Here is an 11,678-nt window from a genome sequence, read left to right on the forward strand (position 1 = left end):
AAAGGTTTCCCATGCCCAAGACTGGGATTTTCATTAGATGGTCTTTAGTTCTTGTGGGGGAGCCTTATCACTCAATGCTGCATGATTCCATTCAAACATATGCATTTTTATTTGTACATATATGTCATATATGTATTCTAAAGTAGGTTATATATAAATATATAAAATATATATTTTATATAAATATATAAAATAATATATTTCCCCATGGCTTTCAACAGCCTTAGTGTTATTTCTCTTTCAGTCTTTCCTCTCCTCCATATTGTCTTGCCCGCAGTTACAGCTCCTCCTACTTCCCCTTTTCCATCTTCATAGCATAAGGGAATTCTGCTATCCTCTTCCACAGAGTTTCTTTTCTCTTCTTCCCTATGGCCCTTGTCTTCTTTCATTGCTTCTGTAATTATCTCAGATTATATCCTCAAATCTAAAGGTTCTCAGTTAGAATCCACAACTAAGAGAATAAATAAATGGTGTCTCCTCAGTAGGGCATAGAGTCCTTTGAGTGTATGTACAGAGGCCCGTGCCTGGTTCCCACCCAGAGAAGGGGTGACTCTGGGTACTGAACCCCAACTGACACATCTACAATGTAACCATTACACCCAGGGCTCAGGAAAACTCACAGAAGTAGAGGTGGAAAGATTGTAAGAGTCAGAACATCAGGACATCAGCTGCAAATATTTTTCTTTAGACATGGAAAGGATGCTGTAGCCAGGAAACCTTACGTATATGGCTGCCTAAGCAAGAGCTGCATAATGACATCGGTTGACATATCAATGTGGATGGGAGAAACTTCTCAAAATCTCATCTCTAGAAGAATAGCTACAAGTAAAACCAATGGCTATTGAAAAGGGGAGAATCAATTTTCTCTAGCAATAAATCCACTAATAGATTATCCAATCCAAAGTGGCCAGTCCTAACCACATGGACATATGAGCAGCACTAAATGAATTCAGTAAGGTGTGTGTGTGTGTGTGTGTGTGTGTGTGTGTGTGTGTCTGCACATGCATGGGTGTTAATAACAGAAGAAGAGATTGTAAATTTGAGAGGAAGTATTGGATGATGTAGGGTGATTTGGAAGGGAGAGAATGAGAGGTAGAAACCACATAAGAACAAGACTCATGTATAAAATTCTGAAAAAATTAAATAAAACCCCCACCTATCTAGAGGTCGATGTAGCACCTGTTGCAAGCATGAGTACTAACAGGAAAATATAGAACACTGAAATTGTTGAGTGTGCACAGCAAGCTTAGGGTATGTGTGTAAAGTAAAGTATAGAATGGAGCACAGTGAGTTTAGGGTATGTGTGTAAAGTGTAGACTGGAGCACAGTGAGCTTAGGGTATGTGTGTAAAGTGCAGACTGGAGCACAGTGAGTTTAGGGTATGTGTGTAAAGTGCAGACTGGAGCACAGTGAGCTTAGGGTATGAGGACAAAGAGATAATAGGCTGAAGAAGGAAGAGACAGTCTTTGTTAGAAACACAGGCACCAGCAATCAAAAATGTGACTCAGAAATTTTTCTATGAGTATAACTGAAGAGCAAAAGAATGAAAAAACAAATACAGTAAGAAATGTGACTTGAATCTACATTATAAAAGGGAATAGGAATAAGCCCAAAGTAGCAAGAAAAAAGAAACTAGCAAAAAGATAAACAAATAAATAAAATAAAAAGAAACTAGTACACAAAAACACAATTGAAATCCCTGTAACTGTTGAACCTTAAAAGAATACAAATAATTACCCAAATTAGAGGCTTTAGGATAAAGGCTGGAGGAATTTAGCTTATTGGAGAAGCCTGCTTGCTATGCAAGCATAAGGACTTGGGTTAAAATCCCAAGCATCCAGTGTAAGAAAATGAAGTCAGTCATGGCTAAGTGCACCTTTGACCGCAGGGAAGGGAAGCCACGTCTCCAAAACCAACCAACCAACCAAACAAGCAACCAAGCAACCAATAACAAGCAAATAGGAAGTAACAGTGCAAGCGTGTTAGAAAGTTGGACTGGAAAGGGAAAGACCGAACTACTTTCCAGCTCATCCACATTAAATATCGAACCACATAAAGGGAAGAGAAAACCAAACAATAGAAACAGATGGTGATAAAATTATAGATCAATGTCAATCATCACCATAGTTGGCCAGTTATAATAGTGCTAATGAATTGAATGTGTCAGACAAAGATAAACCCATGTGAGCAAGTCAACATGTATGTGGGTGTTCATGAGCATAGAGATATATAATAAGGTGAATAAAATAAAAATAAAAAAAAACCCAAAAAAATCTGTTGCTGTAGCTCACCAACCTTTACTTAAACCCCAAATATGCACCCTGCACCACACAGTGACAGACCATACCAAGTATGTGTGAGCACACACACACATACACACACACACACACATACAGACACAGACACACAGACACATACACAGACAGACAGACACACATTCAGGCACAGGCACACACATGCATATATAGACAGACACACACAGACAAACATATAGACACAGACACACACTCATACACAGATTAACAGACAGACAGACACACAGAGGCACACATACATACAGATACAGACACACACAGAAACACAGACACACACATACACTTTCCCCCCCACTTTCTACTGAATATGAACACAGGGAACAAGAAGGCCGTGACACTGCAACATTACAAAGGACGCCTGCCTAAATGACAGCTTTCACCACACCCCGACACAGCTCAGGTCCCTCACAGATGGAGAGAAGATCTTAGCACTCCTGCTTTACAATAAGGAAAACCACAATGAACAAGATTCTTCAGGCACAGATTTCCACAGTCAGCTTCAACAGAAGCAGTGTGCAGAGAGACCTCTTCCCCACAGGCCAGAGACCTCAGGGTATGAGGAATTAAATGTCGACTCTTTTCTAGGACGCACGACGACAGTGAGATCCAACGAACCTCCTGCACACTGCAGATATTTTCCATTACCCGAAACATCCATTTACAACCTTTTAAAGGAAGTAATAAGAAACAAGCCAAAACAACGGCATACATTTACAGATCATTACCTTAAGGTCCCTCAACTTGTATGATTAGCAAAGAGTATCCACAAGGCAGTTCTGCCCATTTCCCACCAAAACACCCCAGCTTCCAAGCTGGGGATCCCCACTCTCAGAGCATGTTCCAAAATGTCTTGTTACCTGTCAGCTCTTTAGAGAAGAGAGATGGTGAGGGTTACAAGTTAGATCGGAATGCCTCTGTCCACTTACCAGAGAACCTTGAGTCCAGTGTATGCGCTCACTGTAGTTCAGCTGCAGGAACCACTGCCCACTGTGCTGCAGTCTCTTCCCATGAACCAACCCCTCCTTCCTCTGTGGAAAGCAGCAGGTTTCTGACAGCTTAGCAGGACTCCCACTCTCTTCAGGGCCCTGCCCCTCCCTCTCAATGTGTGCTGGCCAATTACAGAGGAGCACGGGTCAGTAGCTTTCAGACCTGCTGCATTTCCAAGAAAAGGAAAATGAAACTAAAGTGACCAGTTGTGTTTCATTCCATTAAACCTTTGTTTCTGGCAGAAAAGTCTGGACAGTCCTAAAATAGTACAGGTGTGAAATGTGGGGCTTGGAAATGGAGGGAGAGCACGGAGAAGCAGCTGACTAACCAGGTTGGAACACAACCCTTGAAAGATAATTTTTGGGATCCCTGACTCCACAAATACAGCCTGAATTGAAATCACACAGCACATTGTCTAGTGTTGTGTGCAGATGCCAAGTTAAGGATCACCCACGACACAACCTATTTCCTCACAATTGTGGATTCATGTTCCTTAATTCTTGTCATTCTCAACTCTCCTGTCAGTGCACACATTTGATCCGGTTTGGGCGTGACAGGTTTTACACATGTTGTCACAACCATTGTGAGCTTATACATCCAGCTGCCCTGTTGTGTCCAGAAGACACAGTTTCACTGTAGCTGTCTACTCTACTAACTCTGGCTCTTCTAGTCTTTTTTTTTTTTTTTTTTGGGTTTTTTTTTTTTTTTTAAATTTCTGTCTCTTCCCCACCGCCGCCTCCCCTTTCCCTCCCCCTCCCCCAATAAAGTCCCCCCTCCCTCTTCAGCCCAAAGAGCAATCAGGGTTCCCTGCCCTGTGGGAAGTCCGAGGACCACCCACCTCCATCCAGGTCTAGTAAGGTGAGCATCCAAACTGCCTAGGCTCCCACAAAACCAATAGGTGCAGTAGGATCAACTACAGTCCTCCGCTCTACCAGGGAGCTATCGAAGGGAAGCACTCTTATAGTCTTTTTATCTCCCCTTCAACAACCATCCCTGTGCCTTTGGAACTAGAATTATATATATTCCATTCAGGGCTGGATATTGTTCAGTGTCTTATTCTCTGAATGTTGGCCATTTGTGGATCTCTGTATAGATTATCATCTCTTACAAATATGAACAACCATAATAAAGGTTGGGAGATGCCTTAATCTATGGAAATAATGATGATTCAAGAAGAGCTGGCTTCATATTATACCCATTTAACAGGATAACAATAGTAATGTTTATCTAGAGCCAACAATCTGTCTAGCCTTAAGTTCTTGCCAAGGTGTGGGTTTCATTTAGTAGAGAAACTATTAAATCTAGTTTTGGGGGGTGTTCATGGTGACCTTCAGGGGGTCTTGGTTACAAAAATCATCAGGTCAGTATCATAATTCTCAGTATTATTGGTTAATGCCAACTTTTCTCAACATCTTATATGCAGTTACAAATATCATCAGGTCAGCATCATAATTCTCAGGATTATTGGTCAATAGCATCTTTTCTCAACACCTTATATGCAGTTACAAATACCAGGTCAATACCTGTAAGAGTACAATGACATTGCTCCAGTCTCTGAGCAGCTGTTAAACCCTTAGGCTGCCTCCTTTCGTAAGTGAAGGGGGGTTTCAGTCATTTATTATTTTGAGTCTTTCTTTCCCTAAGGGGAAAGCTTAGGTCTTAGATTTTAGGTTCAATATTTTAATGGAAATGAGTTCTGTGTCTCAAAGATTTGTTTTAATCAGATATTCAGTCTGCATCTCAGCTGCAAAGCAAACAAGATTCAAGGTGCAGAAAATTGTAGTCATTTTGGTTGTCATCTCAGCAGGGTCTCTGGGTCTCTGTGTGTGTCCCAAGTGTGGAAGCATCTCAGCATCTGCCCCTCAGTCCAGCATGGCACCCTGCAGTGTAGAGTGTTGGCAGCAGGTCCTGGGATCAGGGACTCCTCTCTGTGGGGGCAAGGAAGACTGGATCAAGGAGTCCTCTCCATCTCCTTTCTTGAACTCATCAATGGGGGCATTTAAAGCTACGATAGCATCATGTCTGCCACTCCTTTACTGCATATGCAGTCATCTCATCCAGCTTAATTTTAATTCTGTGAACAAAAGCACAAACCCATTCAACCCCAAATTAATTAGGTTAATAGGTTGGGTCTTTTTATAATTCATTGCATGGGCTTTTTTCACCTTGCCTCAATAAAGGTCACCTTGGTGCCATCATGCCAGATCTGTCTGCAACTTTTATCCTCTTAAGTTGTTTTCAAGGAGCTATATCACACTCCACAGTTCCTTTCCATTATTAACCATGTATGCAGTTCTTCCATTGGAAGAGCAATGTGTAAAATTTTTTGCATAATATTCTTTAAGGTATCTTTAGCTATAACCTTAGCAAAATATAGTTGTAAGAATTGCAGCAATGATCATCTGGGAAGGATTATTACTCTGGCCTTTGAATTGAGCAAATACAATTGTCCAAGAATCACTACCTTAAAATTATTTATTAATCTATTGCTTAGTATAGGAAACATTGATCATAGTCAGTTCTCTGCTAAAATAGCTCCTAGATTTCATCCTGCTCTTTTGTATTGCCCAAGCTACTGCTTTAAATTAATAGTTTAATATATCAACTGGCAAAAATTGGAAGGTGCAGCCATAAAAAAAATTCTGAAAAAAAATTCTGCTTTTTTCATAAAAGTGCTGTAGAATAAGTTTTGTACTTAATATCCACACTTGATATAGCTAAGTCATAATTAATATACTGTACTTGCTGATATTGTATACTCTACCTGTTGATCTATACTCCACCTGCTTGAGTACCTGTTTGGCAGCTTCTATAAGTTCTCTACTAGAAATTGGGCCTATATACAAAAGATGTTCAACCATACCATAAGGACATGTGCTCAACTATGTTCACAGCAGAATTACTTTGTCATAGACAAGATCTGAAAACAACCCAAAATGCACCTCTTATACACATATAATAAATGAGAGACATTATCTTTTACAAATAGTCATAAATACCATAAAATATCTTGAAGTAACTCTAACCACACAAATGGAAAAACCTGCATAAGAACTTTACATCTCTGAAGAAAGAAATTTAAGCTATCAGAAAATGGAAAGATCTCTTATTCTTATTCTCTTGGGAAAGTAGAACCAACATAGCAAAATGACAATCTTACTGAAATCAACCTACAAATTCAATTCAAATGCCCATTAAAATTATAGCAAAATCCTTCATAGACTTTGAAAGAACAATCCTCAACCTTATAAGAAAAAATAAAAACTCAGGATAGCCTAAACAATCTTAAAATCCTGTACAACGAAAGAACTTTTTTTTTTTTTTTTTTTTTTTTGGTCGAAAGAACTTTTGAATGCATCACAATCTCTGACTTTAAAACTTCACTGCAGAACCACAGTACTGAAATCAATCCACCTTGCATACAAATTCACACGCCTACAAACAGAAGATTTTTGACAAAGAAGCAAAATTGTGAAATGGAAAAGAAGCATGTTTAACCTGCTTGCTTATTTTGAATTGTCCTGAAGCTGTAGTTTTCTGAGGTTACTTTATTTTAAACCTGCCTTTCAGCTCCCTGCTGAATCTGCCTCACAGCAGGGGATAGCAGCCTGCTGTCCCAAGTTCTGGTGGGCATAGCTGCGCTGATTTTTAACTTTCTTTTTTATTTTAACTTGTAAGCATAAAATTAAGAGAATTCCTGAATATTCTTCTTTGTTCTACTGGCTGACTTTGGGATGACTGTGTGGGGTTAAATTTGTTCTATAACCTATTCCTGCTTGTCTTTTACCCACAGGTGGGTTAGATTTAGCTGGCCACTGCGCACACGTGATGCTTTAATCTCAGCGGTAACCTAGGTGATTCTTGGGCCAAATACCCTTTTTCCTTCACTTTTCCTACCCGTTTAGCAAGCAATAAAAGTTGTATCTCCACGTCTATCATGCTTAGAGATTCTAAATATCTCTGCCATTGTTTCTGCTGCACTCTAACTCCCTTTAGCTACCAACATATATAACTAAATACTTTTTTCCTTCTCTCTCTCTCTCTCTCTCTCTCTCTCTCACACACACACACACACACACACACACACACACACACACACAAAACTTATTTACGCATTTTTACTCCCGATTTAAGTTTTGTCCCATTTTTCTACACTTCTTAAAATGTATTCTCTATTTCTGAGCACTTAAATATCCACCTGTGTTGAAATTTTTTCTCGTGGGTTCCTCACTTCTCTACTTCCTCACTTTTTTTCGTGTTTTTGGGGGTTCGCAGATCAGCCTCAAGTCTGGGCACTATTATGTCAGGGTCTGGTGTTAGCCTGGACCATAATTATTTCTCTTGACTAGACCCCAACATAAACTATCTCTCTTGACCGGCGTGGAGGTGTGGGAATAAAGACACATCTCACACAGCTTTATCAGGAGGAAGATTCTCAGTGGTCCCTCATGAAGTCCTGAGTTCACATCCTGAAGAATATCATATATCATATATTTTTTTTTCAAAATCCTTTTGGTCATGGTATTTATAAAAGCATTAGAAAAGACACTAGAACAAATTTCTGCTAGCTCCCAGTTAAACTCTTAATTATGGATAAATTAAAACAGGTAACGTAAGGGAAAATAATATAAAAATCTGCATGAGCGCTTTAGCTAGCATCAACAACTATAAAAAACATGAGCAACTGTGTTGCATCTACCTTGCGAGCAGCAATGTATATCAAATCCAAGATGTCTTCTCCATATGTGCACACTTTCTTCAGTGTGTTCTCCAGATGAATAGAAATTTAACATATCCATAGCTTTACACATTTAGAAATAAATAATAATGAATCACATTTGACATCAGTGTTTAACCAATGCCAAATCTCTAATGATCACATAAATCTAATTTTCCGTTTTGTTTATGTTTTCAAAAAATGTCAGTAAGTGTAGCTATTGTATTTGGTGAAAGTAAATTTTCATTTTCCTAGATTTACTTTCCTTTTGTACTGTCCATGAGTAATATAAACTTGCAATTGATGTGAGAACTCCTTCAGCCAATAGCCTTTAAAATTCCAGCTCACTTGGGCGTGGTAACTTATACTACAAATGCAGCTGTAGAACTTGCATGCTCTCTCTGGGCTGCTGGATTCAGTTCCTGTCCCAAGTTCGTGCAGAGGACCATAATCTTTGAGTCTTCCCCTAAATTAAGAACCCTTTAATATACGCAATTCTGAGCTAGTGTGGGACTACTTTATATAGTCAGTCTACATCTGACGCACACATGAATCCCAACTCCACACCTACTGGGACTGGCCCAGAAGGTCTCCCACCTCCTGCTCACCTGGCTTGATTTCACCTACTAAGCAGTTTTTTTTTTTGGCCAAAACCCCACCATAGCGGGGATACCCCCTTTTTTTAAATTTATTAAAGATTTCTGTCTCTTCCCCACCTCTGCCTCCTCTTTCCCTCCCCCTCCCCCAATCAAGTCCCCCTCCCTCATCAGCCCAAAGAGCAATCAGGGTTCCCTGCCCTGTGGGAAGTCCAAGGACCACCCTCCTCCATCCAGGTCTCGTAAGGTGAGCATCCAAACTGCCTAGGCTCCCACAAAGCCAATACGTGCAGTAGGATCAAAAACCCATTGCCATTGTTCTTGAGGTCTCAGTAGTCCTCATTGTCCGCTATGTTCAGTGAGACCGGTTTTAACCCAGGCTTTTNGTTCCCGATAGAACATCCCCATTGTCTCAGTGTGTGGGTGCACCCCTCGCGGTCCTGAGTTCCTTGCTCGTGCTCTCTCTCCTTCTGCTCCTGATTTGGACCTTGAGATTTCAGTCCGGTGCTCCGATGTGGGTCTCTGTCTCTGTCTCCTTTCATCGCCTGATGAAGGTTAATATTCAGGAGGATGCCTATATGTTTTTCTTTGGGTTCTTCTTCTTATTTAGCTTCTCTAAGAACCCGAATTATAGGCTCAATGTCCGGGGATACCCCTTTTGTGGGTCTACATGCAGTGCTGACTTACACAGCTTTTAGTTTGTGTTCCTAGCTCACAAGCTCTGGGTTCCTTGATATTCTGGCCATCAACAAAACTCTTGCCGAGTACAAAATTGCTTTAACTGCTCTTAATTTGTTAAGCAAAGCAGATTTGTCAGTATTTAAGCAGACACCAGTATGCAGAACCAGGTGGGACTGTTCACGCTCCACTGGTCTATCAGATGGTTGCAACCATGACACCTGTTGGCCAATAAGGATTATTACACTTACAACAAATTTCTGAAGGCCCATGGCAAAGTACATTCTTTAACATAAATAAATCAGTATTGCAGACAATACCACCATCCAGGAATTAATAACCTTCATACTTATACTATGAAAGGTATTCTCAAGGCTTATATGGTTTTTCTGATACATCCATTTATTGGATATTGGTACTTAGCTTTCTTTAAGAAAATGGTTTGACCCAGCACTTGGGAGGCAGAGGCAGGCGGATCTCTGGGAGTTCGAAGCCAGCCTGGTCTACAAGAGCTAGTTCCGGGACAGGCACCAAAGCTACAGAGAAACCCTGTCTCAAAAAAAAAAATGATTTGATAACAGAGCCAAGAATGAGGCATGTTTAGAAATGATATAGTCTTTACATACAATAATGAATGAACAGCTAGCTGACAGGATTAATACCATCGAAAATATAATATATAATAAGACATTTTGGATCAGCATACTTTAAAAGCATATTGTTAATAAACACAGATATGAAGTACCCCAAACAATCATAAATACATACAAGGCCTTTGAAACTGAGGCTCTTTTTCATTTGAATTTTTTTGTTAATTTTACATAGCAACCACAGTTTCCCCTCCTTCCTCTCCTCCCAACTCCCACCCTAGCTCTCCCTGCACCCCCTCTCATCTCTCCACTCCTCAGAGAGGGTAAGGTCACCTATGGGGAAACAACAAGACCTTGCACTTCAAGATGAGGCAAGATCAAGGCTCTCCCCATTGCATCAAGGCTGAGTAAGGCATCCCACCACAGGGAATGGGCTCTAAAAAGCCAACTCATACACCAGGTATAGATCATGGTCCCACTGCCAAGATCTATTCTTTTTTAGCCTAGTTTCTATTCAGATATGTCTGCATATAAGATTGAGGGGTCTGATCACATGGGCAGCCTCACTCCCATATGTCAGCACCCATTGTAAGGACAAGACAACCAGTCCTCCTTAACTCATCTTTGGTTCTTCTGGCCCCTGAGAAGACATTAGCTGTGTTGTATGATCTTTTCTTGGGGAGACAAACAAATATCTATTCATCCCTTTTAGGCACCCATAACAAACCAAAGAAACATTGTCTTTCAAGTCGAGTTAGGAGCATTGATCACTCACAGGCAACTGGGTCACTGCAAAGCCCACCTTAGAGTGGCAATGATTCACCAGAGTCACAGCCCTGGAGGCCCCAGCATCATTTGCAGGTATCTTCGCTGGCCTGAAATCCTCCTCCTGGAGAACAATTTTTGCTTTAACAACCTGTAGGAGAGCTTCATGACTCTTTTAAGGTTTGCACTATCTAAAATATTATTTTTATTTACTTCCTGCCTCTTATTTTATTTTACATTTACAATGTGTCTCTCTGTTTAGTGTGCATGTTCACACATGTGTGGGCATGTCAGCCTTATGTTGGGCCTCATCCTAAATTTCTACTTTTTTCATCAAGGCAGGGTCTCTCCACTGAACCTGGAGATTGCAGATGTACACACTCTAGGTAGGCAGTTTGCTCTATGATTCCACTACCTCTGTCTTGAGTATGGGAGTTCAAGGTGGCTGGACACCCACTCAGCATTTATGTGGGTTCTGGATATTGAGTTCTGGTCCTTACACATGCATGGCAAGTGCTTTATACACTTGATCATAGATTCCCTCAACTTCCTGAGTTTTTATTAGAATGATTAGGAACAAAGAGTAATAATACAACTATTTAATCTTTTTTGTCTGCACTTGTGCATGTTTGGGTGTTAGATGCGTGCATGTGTGCATTCATGAGTGTGTATGTGTGCATATATGTTTTCAGCTGTGCATGTGGAGTTGAAGATCAGAAAGAAAAGTAGAGAGCTGAGGTTGGGGATTGTCAGGTTCTGACATATTAACACATATGAAGCTTACCCTTAGGTTTTCCCACGTTGAGAGTGGATTGGCTAGTGTTACAAGGGTGGAGGGCAGGCATGGAAGAACTGGAAAATGAGTAGGATTTGGGTACATGCTGTGAAATTTGAAAAAAAAAATCAATTAAAATATATGCTAAAAAACAAATAAAAAAGCAGAATGTGGAACTGTAAACAGTTATGGAGTCCAGTCATCTTACAGATGCCCCCCTCCATTTCTGGACTCTAGACTATTCCAGGTATAGTC

At 40.4% G+C, this 11,678-nt stretch overlaps 1 protein-coding gene and 1 long non-coding RNA gene across 3 annotated transcripts in view; both read right to left on the reverse strand.

The window, feature by feature from the left end:
- Window positions 1-11,678, reverse strand: part of LOC126511021 (uncharacterized) — a 43,814-nt gene that overhangs the window by 7,041 nt on the left and 25,095 nt on the right. The window lies entirely within an intron of this gene.
- The window catches only part of LOC126511012 (interferon-inducible GTPase 1-like), a 33,623-nt gene that overhangs the window by 7,041 nt on the left and 14,904 nt on the right, over window positions 1-11,678 (reverse strand). The window contains exon 1 of one of the 2 annotated variants that reach the window (XM_050157831.1): window positions 3,242-3,441. The exons of the other annotated variant lie outside the window; for it this stretch is intronic. The gene's annotated coding sequence lies outside the window, so the exon portion shown is untranslated. Of the gene's footprint in view, window positions 1-3,241; window positions 3,442-11,678 lie in introns of those variants that run through there. 2 annotated transcript variants of the gene reach the window in all.

Source organism: Alexandromys fortis, unplaced genomic scaffold, assembly GCF_014885135.2.
Source record: "Alexandromys fortis isolate MF-2015 unplaced genomic scaffold, M_Fortis_MF-2015_v1.1 scaffold_94, whole genome shotgun sequence".
Classification (NCBI taxonomy): domain Eukaryota; kingdom Metazoa; phylum Chordata; class Mammalia; order Rodentia; family Cricetidae; genus Alexandromys; species Alexandromys fortis.